This window comes from Lichenostomus cassidix, chromosome 23, assembly GCF_008360975.1.
Source record: "Lichenostomus cassidix isolate B80296 chromosome 23, HeHo_3.0, whole genome shotgun sequence".
NCBI classification, from domain to species: Eukaryota; Metazoa; Chordata; class Aves; order Passeriformes; family Meliphagidae; genus Lichenostomus; species Lichenostomus cassidix.
The window spans coordinates 5,978,077-5,992,048 of NC_139503.1; positions in this window are offsets into that span (position 1 = coordinate 5,978,077).

Here is a 13,972-nt window from a genome sequence, read left to right on the forward strand (position 1 = left end):
CTTTCCTTTTCTCCCTTTATTTTCCTTTTTTTTTTTCCTCTTTTGGGGGATTTACAACAATAAAAATAAAGAAGTTTTATTTATAAAATGCACAAAGAAAATATTTGAGCTGCCCTTTTCCCCTGCAGCTGTACACAGCCCTCACACCCAGCTTCAGTCCAATCAAAACGGCATTGGGGGCTCATTTACCAGCATCAGCAACAAAACAACTGCACCCTTTGGCTGGGATTCTCTCAGATTATAATCTTGCCTCAAACCTTTCCCAATATCCACAGGAGCTCGGGCACTGAGCGGTGACATGAGGGCCTGGCACCAGGACAAGACCCACTCTGGGGATGAGCCAGCTCCATCCCAGAGCCCAGGCAGCCTGTGGAGATGCTGGGGTGCAGCAAGCTGGGCAAACCCTGAGGCTCCTCACGTTCTGGGAGTGGCTGCAAAGAAGACTGGTTTGGAGAGAAGACTTGTGCGGGTTTTGGGGGAATGTATTTGCTCATGGTGCAGCTTTGCCCTAAAGAATCACAGGTTTGGGTTGGAGGGGGCCTTAAATCTCACACAGCTCTCTCAGCCTGGAGGTGCTCCAGCCCTCAGAGCATTGTCATGTGGATGTAGGGACATGCACAATGCCATCAGTTCTAGAGCTGCCCTGCTCTGAGGGTGGCAGGAGGGTGCAGCTCTGGCAGGACAAGGAGCCTGTGACCTGCAGAACATCCTCAGTCACCACCTGAGCAAGGGACACAGAGGTGCTGGGGCTGCACTGCCAGGGCTGGAGGGAACATTCGGCACTGTGGACCTTTTGTTCCCGGGGAACTCCTGCACCATGATGGTGCCATCAGCTCTCCTGTTGGTTTGGAGATCCCACAGGACCGAGGGATGCTGCTGTGCTCCCCTTCAGGTGCAGGAGGCTGAGCCAGCAGCGCCCACTGTGTCACCCACACCTCAGCAAAGAGCAGCTGCACGGTGGATGACACACTTTGCTGCTCTGCTCCAGCGCTGCCTCTGCCAGGTAATTAGAGTTGACAGGGTGTGTGCAGAGTTACTGGGTAATTGCCCACACACCTAAGGTGTGGTGGAAGTCGGGAGGTGAACCAAAATCTTCCACCTGACCTACATGCAGAGGTGCTGCCCAGCAGCAGTGGGACGAGGAGGTGGAGAGGAGGAAGCAAATGATGAAAGGCTTCTGCAGGCACAGCACAAACCTGGCCTTCCCCTGGGTGCTCTGGAGAAGGGACTGAAGTAACCCCAAATCAGGCTGGAAGGGGAAGGGAAGGCATGGAGCCTGGTGAGAGCATCCCTGCCCAGCCAGGCACCGGGGGCTGCTCCCAGCAGCACTGTCAGGGGAGGGCTGGATTAGCAGCAACCTCACGTGTAGGACAAGGCAGGGAACGCAGGGAACGCTCTGCTGGCTGCCCGTGGTTGTGCCCACATGTTCAGCTGATCAGGTTAACTGGCTCATTTGCCTGGGAGCAGGGAGCCAAGCACTAATGGCTTTGGACATGCAGCCTGTGCGATGCTCTGCTCTCCAGCCCTTCTGGGGGCTGCCGCAGGTGCTGCCAAGCTGGCCTGGCTCAGGGCAGAGGGGCTGGGGCACAGCTCCCAGGAAATGTGCCAGGAAATGTGCCAAGAAACGTGCCAGGAAATGTGCCAGCTTCTGCAGCCATGGCCTCAACAGAGCAGAGCAGTCCTGGAGGTGCAGCAGGGCTGGCCTTACATTGCCCAAGGGAACAGGGGGCTGCTGAGTCAGAGAACCACAGAATCATGGAATAATTAAGGTTGGAAAAAATCTCTAAGATTGTTGAGTCCAGCTATTCACCCAGCACCACCGTATTCACCACTAACTCGTGTCCCCAGGTGCCACATCCATACGGCTTTTGATTACTTCCAGGGATGATGATTCCATCACTTACTTGGGCAGCCTGTTCCAGTACCTAACCACCCTTCCAGTGAAGAAATTTTTCCTAATATCTAATCTAAACCTCCCCTGGCACAATTTTAGGCCATTTCCTCTCATCCTGTCCAGTTCACAACCTTGGCAAGCAACTGGAGAGCAGAGATGAGAGCCAGGATAGCCCTTTCCTTCCTCCCCTCATCTCCTCAAGCTCACCTCCGATATGTACGTACAGAAAGTCTGGGAGCTTCAGCAGAGCAGTGGGATCAGGAGGAGGAAAGCAAAGTCCAAGTGACTGTCCCATCTTAACCCTGAAGCTGCAAGTAACCCTCACCAGCCAAGCACCTCCAGTGCACCAGCACTGAGCAGGCTGTGGCCACTTCCAGTCTTGGCCATCTCACTGTGCAGCAGGACTAAATATTCCTGGTGCAGCCCCTGCCCAAGTCTCTCTATTGCCCACAGAAATCAGAGATCTCCTGCATCTAGGTTTTCCTTTCATCAATACATCCTGCTTGCGTCCCACCTTTCCTCCCCTCCCAGCCTTGCCCTTTCCTGCCAGCTCTGCCTGGCTCGGGGCATGTCCATGGTGGGGACCTGCAGCCCTTTCCTCTGCAGGGATGTGGCTCCAGGCACTCTGGCCACGTGTCCATTCTCACCCTCTGAGCTCCCCCGGCCAGGCACCCCCATTATCTGCTTTGCTTCAGCTCTCAAAGCCTGCAGGCCAACACCCAAACCTTGGGTAGAGACCAATTCGTGTCCACCCCAGCTCATTTCACAGAAACCAAACCAGATCACGGCCGTTCAGGCTCACGTTGTCATCAGCACCAAATTCTCTTCTTCAGCTCTTCAGCAAGACAAACTCTGAACTCACGTCCCCCGTCTCTGTCTGGTAGAACAATCTGACTGGGATCAAGAATATCTGTAACACTTGTTCTCCCATCTATGCTCTGGAAGATAAGTTCTCCCATATCCACAGTTCCCAGGATTACTCATTCCTCCTGGATGAGGCCTTCTAATTCTTCCATTTAATTGCTCATGTTCCTGGCATCAGTACAGAAATACTTGAACTGTTTCTGCCTGGTCTTATCTGCGCTCTCAGCCGAGGAGGTGCCGTCCCCTTGCTGGCTGGAAGAGCTGCCTGACGTCGGTTTTTGGCAAGGTAGGAGCTCTCCCATTCCTTGCTGCTCTCTGCTCTTCCTTTCTTGGTCGCCCTGCTCCTGCTGACATGGTCACCCTCCCGATGGATGTGGATTCCAGGCAGGGTGCAACCAAGGCCAAGAAAGGAAACGCTCGGAGACAGCCCTGAGACCCATCTGCAGGGAACATCACTGCTTATCTGTCTTCCTCCTGATAACCTCCTTTCCATATTATCCACTGCAGACTCACCCTTCGCAAGTTCTTTATCCACTTTAATTCTGTGATCCCATCTTCTCTGGGTTAGCTAATAATTTCCCATGGGTGCTTTATCCGAGAGTTCTCTAAATCCAGACAGACACAATGCAGTGCAGAAAACCCATGGATTGCTCAGTCCCTGACAAGCTGCCTTTGGAGAACCCATGCTGCATTTTATTTTCCATACATCTCACTGGCTTTATCTGTTGTCTGATATAAGCTCAAAAAACTTATGTATGACGCAGGCTAAATTATTTACCCTGCATTTATAGGGTGGAGGTACAGTGCCTTGGACTGACTTCTTGCTCCAGCTCTGCTCCTTCACAAGAAGTGCCCAAAATCTCCTGGGGATCTACTTCTGTGAGTCCACAGGAGGCCACTACACTGATCACAGGGCTGGAGCCCCCTGCTCTGCATCCAGGCTGGAAGAGCTGGGAATGCTCACCTGAAGAAGAAGAAGGATCCAAGGAGACCTTGGAACCCCTCCCAGTGCCTAAAGGGGCTCCAGGAGAGCTGGAGAGGGACTGGGGACAATGGATGGAGGGACAGGACACAGGGAATGGCTTCCCACTGTCAGAGGGCAGAGTTAGATGCGATATTGAGAAGGAATTGCTCCCTGTGACAGTGGTGAGGCCCTGGCACAGGGTGCCCAAGAGAAGCTGTGGCTGCCCCTGGATCCCTGGAAGTGTCCAAGGCCCGGCTGGACAGGGCTTGGAGCCACCTGGGATAGTGGAAGATGTCCCTGCCCATGGCAGGGGGTGGAACAAGATGGGATTTAAAGTCCCTTCAAACCAAAACCGTTCCAGTATTCTGTGATTCATGAACCATTTCTTCCAGGACTCTAAGGCAAAGATGAGCTGGCTCCTCACAATCTCAGTGCATTGAACTCTTGGAACATTCTTGTCACCCAGCCAGGGTCACTTGCATTTCCACAACTTCACTCCTGTATTCTGTAAGAGCCTCCTCACCCATGGCAGTGCTAAGGGTTCAGGCAGCTCCCCCCATCCTCCTGTACTCATCCCAGACTCCCCTTGTCACAAAGCCACTTGTCAGTTGTGCCACCTTCAGCCCTAAAAGACACATTTCCAAAGTTCCCAAGGGAAATCACACATCTAAGAACAACCCTTTGTGTGCTAATCTTTTCCAGTGACTTCCTCATAAACTTGGATTGTCTCCCCCCCTTCACTGTGCTCACTCCTTGCCCTTTACCAAAAACAACCACAGAATTCCTCTGAAGGCCACCCAGGTCTCTCTTCTCTCTGCCCATGTCCCCCACCCCTTGGCCTAGACACACTTGGTGTGTGAAAGCAGGAACCTGCCCAGCACCTGTCTCTGTCCCTCTTCACCTGCTCTGTCCTCTCAGCCTGCTCTGTGTGTCCTCTGTCACCTCCACCTATGGCTCCTGGCTAACACTGCTGTCTCTTCCTTTAGGACCAGCTGTTATTTTCTCTTCTATGGGTGACCCTCTGTTTCTACTCTCTGAGCTCTGTGACACCAAACTGTGGGGGTGCGGCGGCCTGATGCTGCAGATCCCGAGTCCCCGAGGCCGGCGGTCGGCGTAATCCACGGGGACGCTGCCGAGGATGCCATCGCCTGGGACTCGGAGGAGGCCGGGCCGTAAACCGCTCTCTCCCTCCCCTGGAAAGTTTTTCCTAAGTTTATTGGTTTAAGGTTTGCTTCCCCGCCCCTATCACCGCCCCCGCTGCTTGCCCTCACTAGAATGTTCTGTTGCCGGGCTTTCCCCATGAGTTGCTTGTAATCCCCTCCCTACTTATATTTCATTTGCTCCCCCGCTTGTCCCTCATGTTGTCCCGGAGCCCCGTTGGCTCCGCCCCTGCTGTTCCTCCCCGGGAAACCCCGTATTTCCCCCTAAAAACCCCTTCCCTTTGTTCTCTCGGCGTGGTGTGGCCGCGACCCCAGCCCCGCCGGGCTCTGCGCCCGGCAGCTGCGTGGACCGCCCCACCCGAGAGCCCCCAGTGTGCCTCCCCCGCGCCGCTTCTCCTGAATAAACTGCACACTGCCGACTCTCAACTCGTAGCACTCTCTTTATCACGGGAAGCGACCAGCGACTCCACGGCGTTCCTGCCCGGGAGGCACCCGCCTCCGCCGCGTGGTCCCTGCCGCTCCAAGGAGCGACCCTGGGAACACCGAGGCTGACCGCAGCCGCCTCTGGACAGAGCTGAACAGCCGGGAGGGCTGAGAGCTTGGGCCAGGTGAGGCCCCCGAGGTCTCCCGAAGCCCCGGAAGCTCGTTGGGGCCAGGCGGCCGGACCCCTCCGGACCCTTTACAACTTCACCAAACCATGGTTTCTGCTCCATTCTCTGTCCTTGCACCTTCCTCCTCCTTTGCCCCTGGGTTTCTGTTGAGGTTTCTGAGGGTGTCGGTCCTTGTTCAGATCTTTTTACAGAGCAGGTATTTGCAGTTCTCTGGTTTCTTTAATGTGCTTCCTTTCTCCTTTCCTATATTGTTCTAAATTTCCCATTTTGCTCCACCACACTGTCCAGCTGTTTCTCTAGTTTTGAGTCTCTCCTCTTGCTCTCTGACACAGCCCCACTTCACCTGCAGCACTGGGAGGACGAGGTGGGGCAGCTCTGGAATCAGAATAGGGAATCCTTTCCTAGCTTCTCTCAGCCTCATCTCTGGTTTTCCTTTTCTGTGTGGCTGCAAGAGAGAAGGGAATCAGGCTGTGTGACAACATGGCAAAGGCTGCACCACTCTGACCCTTCGCCATCAGCATCCCACTTAGAAAATAAAGGAACTGCAGGACGTGTTCAGCCACACAACAGCTGGGCTGCTGGAGTATGAGATATCCATTCCATTAAAAAGCTCAGAGATAAAATCCTCCTCTAGCAGCATTGTTATTTCCAGGAGCACCTTACAGATGCTTTGATTTTCCTCTTCTTATGTCTTTGTTATACAACAGCAGCGAGAGCAGCTCTCCTCACAAGCACCATTAGCTACTTAACACACCAGTCAGAGGGAATAAAACCTGGGTTTGTGGCTGTTCTTTGGGCCCAGTTCATCCAGCTATTCAGGGATGCACCAAAATCCAAGTGAAATCCCTAAAATCAAAAGGCTTTGGGGTGACACAGTTGTGGCCTTCTAGTAGCTAAAGAGGTCAATAAGAAAGATGGGAAGAGAGTTGTTTCAAGGGCATGTAAGTGACAGGACAAGGGAGAATGGCTTCCCACTGTCAGAGGGCAGGGTTAGATGGGATATGGGGAAGGAATTGTTCCCTGGGAGGGTGGGGAGGCCCTGGCACAGGGTGCCCAGAGAAGCTGTGGCTGCCCCTGGATCCCTGGCAGTGTCCCAGGCCAGGTTGGACAGGGCTTGGAGCAGTCTGGGACAGTGGAAGGTGTCCTTGCCATGGCAGAGGGTGGAACTGGATGGTGTTTAAGGTCTCTTCCAACCCACACCATTCTGGGATTCTCTGATTCTCTCTCCACAGAAACCATCATTGTGAAATGGTTTTGTCAGTCAGGACAATCACACTCACTTGTGGATTTCATCTGATCTCATTCATCTCTGGAGCAAAACAGACCACATGAAGTGCTGGCTCCAAGCACATTATAGACAGGGCTCAGCAGAGCTGCCCTCCTGAGCTACCCAGCCACACACCAGAGTCACTTATTCTGGGAGATAACCACAAGGAACCCCATCCATGAGCCAGAATCCATGCAGGATTTGTTCACTCGTAAGCAAATGATTTTTCAAACTCAGAATCAGTGAGACCCAGACATCAGACCCAAAAAGTGCAGCACAAACCTTTCAGTGTGTCCCAGCAGTCGTTCATGTTGCCATTTTTCTGCCTCTTGCCTTCTGGCCCCTGGGCTGCTTTGTAAAGAAGTTTCACAGTGAAACCAGCCAAAGTTGAGAATTTCCAGGAGATGTGAAAATAGCAGAATGCAAATTTTGTGGAGGCTTGAAATTTCAAGTGATTTACCGGTGTCAAACCCGTAAAATCAATTTGGCAGGTGTTCACTGGTTAAAATTAGTTTTAACTGAAAGCTGGAGGCATTATTGTGGGAGTCTTTGAGCATTGTTGTGGATGCACAAGGCACAAGCAGGACTGCACACGGCGCATGTGTTGTGGGGTGTAATCCTCCTCCTGGAGCACCTTGTAATGCTGTTTGTGAGGCTCTGGGGGCTCGGGGGGCTGAGGCCATGGGGCTGGCACCACAAACCAGCACTTGCAAAGGTTTTCTGGCATTTTCTCTGGCCCTGGGGTGGTCAGCAGGGGTCAGAGGCAGATCCCACCCCAGTGCAGTGTTAGCACCTTGGCTTCCAGGATAAGCCCCACCAGAACAGCTGAATTCCAGGGGCAGTGAGGGGAAGAGACACCTGATAAACTCATGAAATCATCAAATCACAGAATTCTTTAGGTTGGAAAAGACCTTTAAGATCGTCAAGTCCAAGCACCACCACCATGTTCACCACTAAAACATGTCCCCAAGTGCCACATCCACAGGTTTTTTGACCACTTTCAGGGATCGTGACTCCTCCCCTCCCCTGAGCAGCCTGTGCCATTGGTTTCCAACCTTTCCCATGCAAAAATATTTCCTAATATCCACTCTAAATGAAACCTCCCCATTCAGAGCCTGAGGACATTTCCTCTCATCCTCTCTCATGGCATAGAAAGGCCGATGGGTTCTGCCCCAGCTCTAGCAGCACTGGGAACAGAGCTCCTCCTGACCACTTCCTTGGCTTCTTCTCCCCCACACACAAAGGAGAAGGGTCACATCTTCTTCTGCCTCAGTACTCTTTTTCCCAGGGAGCTGGAGAGATGCAGGGAGGGTTTGGGGCCTCTGCAGGAAGGGGCTGCACAGAGAGCAGGGTCAGTGAGTGCTGAGTGGAGATGAGCATGGGCCTGGAGTGCACGTCCCACAGCTCGTGTGTGGAAGAGACTCTTCATCCTGACTGTTCAAACCTCACCAGCAATGTCTGCCTCTGCAGTTCACTCCCCCAGTACTCCAAAACCCCTCTCTCAGGCCCTCTTGGCCCCACAGTCCCCTCCCAGGATCTGCTTCTGTATTGCCATGACACAGGGCTGTCAGGACCTGTGTGGAGGAACGAGGATCCTGCAAAGTCAGGTGAGAGGGACAGACTCTGGCACAGCAATCCAGGGGAACACCGTGTCCCAGATCAAACTCTTGAACTGAGAAGGGCCAGCCTCCAGCTGCCTGCCTTGCCCTTTCCTCAAGAGGAGATGCCATTTCGTGACAGTCCTGCTGTCACCAGAGAGATGCTGCACAGCTCTGCCTGCACATTCTGCTGTCTCTTGGAAAACCACCACAGCCCAGTGACCCTTGTCTGCCCGCACAGTCCTGCTGTGCCACTGCCTGCTGATGTCCATCCCAGGCAGGATCTCCCACACAACTCGTCCTCGCAGAAGACTCCAGGGAAATCCAGCAGAACCCAGGATACAACCTCCTGTGCATTCCAGCCCCCCAGTGTGCCCCACCAGTGCCATGGTGGGATGCCAGGATGCCCCTGCACCCTGCTGCACTGCAGAACCCCACTGGAACCCACTGCCCTGTGGGACCCCAATGCCCTGTGGGACCCCAGTGCCCTGTGACCTGTGCAGGACGCTGCTATGCCACCACAGTTCACTCTGTCATTCCCTCCTGTCCCCATTCCTCTCACCCAGCTGGCAGTCCTGGAGATGACATCATCCCCAAAGTCAGTGCACTTCCATCCCCCAGCCAGGGTGGTCCCCCCTCCATCACGGTGCTGGGTTGTGGTGAGAGCCGCAGGATGCAGAGGAACAGTCCTCAGAAAGCAGGTCCTGAGTCCTTCAGCACAGGAAGCAAAACATTGTGAACTCCATTGTCCCCACCAAATCCTCCTGCTGTGTTCATGTCTGACCTCCTTCCTGCCCTCTTGGCTTGTGGCTGGAAAGAAAATCCTTCCCGCCTCTCCTGCTGCTGCCGTGCAGCAGGGCTGGAGCCATGGGACACCCTGGCAGTGGCTCTGTCCCCAGGCTGGTCACCATGTCCCCAAGTAGGCCAACACCTGGGACTCCTTTTGGGGGTTTCCAGGGCCTTTCACTCAAGCAGGCCACTCTGGGGCTCCTCTCCTGCCTGAGACATCACCCAGTTCCCCAGCCAGGACCTGTTCCCAAATGCTTCTGGGGATCAGAAGCTGCTACAGAATCCCAGTCCCAAGGGAGAGGGGTCTGTGGAGAAAGACGTGTCCAGGTCCAGGGCTCTGGGCTGGCTCTTCAACAAGCGGCAGCAGGGCTGGACCAGCATCACTCCTGTCCTCACCCCAAGGTCAGCAATGAGTCCAGAGGGCAGGGCAGGGACCCCTTCATCTTCCCTTTGGAAATTAAACAAGAAGCAGAAAGGGTTTGGTTTTCATTAATATTTTTCTTCAAAAGTTTTCTGGCTTCCCTTCCCCATCTTCTGCCAATATTTCTTCGAGGGGGCGGGCAGTGAGGAGCAGGGAACGTCTGGCAGCTTTTTGTTTTCAATTTGCACAAACCCATTCTGTGTGTGTGTTTTTTCTCTTTCTGGAAATTCTCTGCAGACAGGCACTTCCTGCAGAAATCATAATTTGCAAGGGAGAAATATCTAACAAACATGTTTTTCCCTTTAGGTTTACCCTGGGTCTGTGAAGCCCTGGGCTGGGCTTTGTGCTCCTGACCCTGTCAGGCACCAGCTACCAGTAACAGCCAGCACTGTGCTCCCATGCCAGCCTGTCCCATTCCCTCTGCCAGCCCAGAACAGCATCTCCCGGGGCTGCCCCATCACTTCCGTGGATTTGCCAAAGACCTGGAAGGAAGCTGCAAGAGGGGGTGTGGACATGGCTTTGGGGTTTGGCCAAGAAAGGGGTCATGCTGGTTGAGCTCCACCAGTGTGTCCCGTCCTGGTGGGGCAGAGACGTCCTGCCTTGGCAGAAGGCTACTCCAGATGTTTTACCAGCTGTTCACATCTGGTTTTCTCCCTGCTCTCAGAGCTCTGGAGGATGAGCAGGCAGTGATGGCCACAGCTGGGCAGGGGCACCTGGGAGGAGCACCTGCAGCTCTCAGACCCTGTGTGGGCTTTGGCCTCTGGCCAGCTGGGTCCTCTTAGATCCCTGAGCACCACCATCACACCTTGGCCCATCCCAGCCTGAGCTTCCCTAGACAAAGTTCCTCAGTCCTGGAGTGTGGGCAGGCTCGGGGGTAGCCAGGAGTGTGAGGTTAAATAATTCATTCCACATAAATCTTTCCTAGAAACAATTTTTTTCTTCCCAGGGAGACACATTACCACCTCACACACACAAACCTGACCAGGAATTATAAGAGTGCGTTTCTGCCACAGCGAATAGGGCAGGGAGAAGGGAGAGGAGGGAAGGAATAAAATATAGATTCTTGAACTCAGACCTGGGAAGCGGCAAAGCATCAATCTTGTTAAAGGACTAGTGTGGACTCTCCAGCCAGCCCACTTCATCCTGACTCCTGACAGGCCCCGATGATTTGTGCCTGCTCAGCAGAGGAGAAGTCCCATAACTCACCCACCGAGACGGCGTGGGATGGAGGCAGGAATGACTCACCACACCCCGCATCCTGCCGTGGCACCACAGCTCCCTGCCTGCCCACTGCCCCCACGGGGCTGGGATAGGCATGGGATCCATCCCCACCCCACATCCTGCTGTGGCAACGGAGCTCCCCACATGCCCACCATCCTTCCAGGCTCCAGGGCCATCCCCACCCTGCACCCTGGGGCAGCACAAAAGCCTTGGAGCATGGCAGGATTTGCTCAAAAATGTATGGGGCTCGTGGTGTTTTTAGCCATTGCACAATCTGGATTATAAAAGGAGGGGGTGAAATTCCTGCATTGTCCCAATTTACTGTGCTGCTTGCCTGGAAAACAGGCGCAGCAGCTGTCCCCTGTGTTGCCAGCCAGAAGGATTTGGTCTTTCCACCCAAGCCTCGCTGAAGCGGAGGAATCCTGCCACTGCTCCTGCCGGTGGCAGGTCGAGCCCGCAGGGCTCTGTGGAGATGTGCTGAGCATGGAGATCATGTCCGAGATGGACGGTACCTCTGCTCCGAGCCCTGCCCGCAGGCGCCGGAACTGAATGCATGATTAGTGCAGAATCCCGAGCAAGGAGAGGAAATTCTCCCTGGAGCCCTGCCAGGCCAAGGCTGCATCCAAAAATACATCCTGCCGTCCTGCTCGGAGCTCAAAGGTTTTTGGAAAGGAGAGTGCAGCTGCTTCGCAGGCAAAAAATAACAGCAGCCCTGAGAGCCCCCTGTCCTCGTGAGCAGGGCTGGAGTCACTTTCAAATCACAGCACTTACTCCAAAAGAGAGACGGGGAAAAGAGAAAGAAAAAGACACACATGCACCACCACGGATCTGGCAGGCAAACACAGCTCCAGGGCTTCTGTTTGCCCATCACAGGAAGATTTACTAGGGGAAAAAAATATAGGCTGATTAATTATGCAGCCGGTTTGGTCCATTATATCATAAAACCCAGCTGTGTAGGACAACCTTGGAGATGCTCCTCTCCAGCATTATCTCAGCCTGGAACCAGGCGCCTGGAGCCAGGAGAAGCTGTCTCGGCACTGAGCGCTTGCCGCCGCGCCGAGTGATAGTGTCTTCCCAAACCCACCTTTTCCATTGGAGATTAGGAGTGCAGTGAACTTTGATATGGTACCAGTGCTAATTTCAATCGGCAGGCCCCTCGCTGGTGTCACCGGAGGCCTTGGGTTCATTCAGAGAGCTGCGGCAGCGCGAGGGGAGGAGGGAAAACAGCCAAAGACTCCCCTTGAATATTAATGAAGCATCAAAGCTTTTAGCTGCATGGCCGTGTCTGAGCGCGACTGCTCTCCAGGGCTCTGCTATGTTTGGCACAATAAAGCCTTGGTAATTATTTCCAATAACTAATTTAGATTATCATTAGCCCCACATTGGAGGCACAGAGAATGCTGCCCTTTCAAACACTTGAACCACTGAGCCTCAAAAATAAAACGTTCGCTCTCTGCAAAGAGATCTTTGCCAGCTCTAATAAATTAGAATATATTTGTGTGCGTTAGCGCCTGTGGTGGCTCCGGATAATGAGAGCAGGTTGTGTCTGGGAATGGAGGAGAAGGCGGCACCTCCCCTGCCCCCCGCCTCCTCCCGCTCCGCCAGCACAAATTCCTTCGGGTCCCAATTCGTCCCCATTATCTTCCCGGACCCCCCAACCCCAAATCACCCAGGCCTGGCAGCTGACCCTGTCATAGCCAGTAATAACCCATAAATCATTCCGCTCCTTCAAAGAAAATTTCTGTGTGGTGTTCACAGGCTCCTGTACCCCAGCCCTGGCTGCCAGCCCCATGCCCAGCTGGGCTCTGCAGCCCAGGGCAGATGCTCTGCCCCAACCCTGCTGCCTCTGCAGCCAGAGGGGCTCCAGCAGCTCTGCCCACACCCCCGCAGTGCCCAGGTAAAGCTCCCCAGCTCCTCAGCTGTCTGTGCTGTCGTCGTGGCCAGCCCTGGGCACAGCCAGCAGGGTCCCAGCACTGTGACCCCAACACTGTGGGGCTCCTCCAGCCCATGGAGCATCCCACACTGCTCTGCCTGCACCGCATACTACCAGCCACTGCACCACCCTGGAGCAATCCCAGACAGCAGGGATGGCCCAGGAGGAGGTGGGAATGTGGAACACACACAACCATCCGGCTGATCTCCAACTGCCCCAAGACAAGGCAAAGCTCTCAGTGCCCACCCTGAGCCCAGAGCCTGCCCTGCACCCCTGCCTGCCTGTAACTCCTGGCTCTGACACCACAGGGGCCTGGGGACCTTGGGTGGATCACTCCAGCTTTCACAGCCTCCGTTTCATCAACCATGTCATTAGGCTAATGATAATTAATGCCTGCAAAGGGCTTTATGCTCTTCAGCTGGAAGGTGATAGTGAAGGGTAAATTATTGTTATTACCATAAACACAGGGTACCTACCACTTACTGGGGTGGGACCTGCTTTCTGACTTGCTTCAGCTCTTCTTGGCTTGGGACCAGGGTCAGGTGTGGGCTTTGCTTCCTCTGTCATTTCCAACTGAACCTGTGTTTGAGCCAGGCAGCAAAACAGTCTGAGGCTTTTTCATGCAAAGTCTCAAAAATAAGGGTTCAGTGCATTCCATGGGAATGTGCATGTTGAGCACTGCTGGGGTAGGATGGGAGAGGTTCCTTTGCCATCTCCATGCCTCCATGGGCCAAGGCCAACTCTATGAGGCTCAGCAGGTGACATGCCAGGTCCCGAATCTGGGTCACAAGAGCCCCGGACAGCACCCTGGACTGGGGGCAGAGTGGATGGAAAGCTGCTCCGTGGAGAAAGACCTGCAGGTTCTGATTGGCAGTGGCTGAACATGTGTTCAAGAGTACCTAGGTAGCCAAGAAGGCCAGCGGTACCTGGGCTGTACCAGCCATGGTGTGGCAGCAGGACCAGGGCAGTGATTGTCCCCCTGTGCTGGGCACTTCTAGGCTCAGTTCTGGGCTCCTCACTTCAAAAAGGACCTCGAGGGGCTGGAGTGTGTCCAGAGATGGGAACAGAGCTGGGAAGGATCTGGAGCACCAGGAGAGGCTGAGGGAGCTGGGAAAGGAGCTCAGCCTGGAGCAAAGGAGGCTCAGGGGGACCTTGTGGCTCTGCACAACTGCTGACAGGAGGGGACAGCTGGGAGGTCAGGCTGTGCTCCAGGGAACAGGGACAGGAGGAGAGGGAACAGCCTCAGGCTA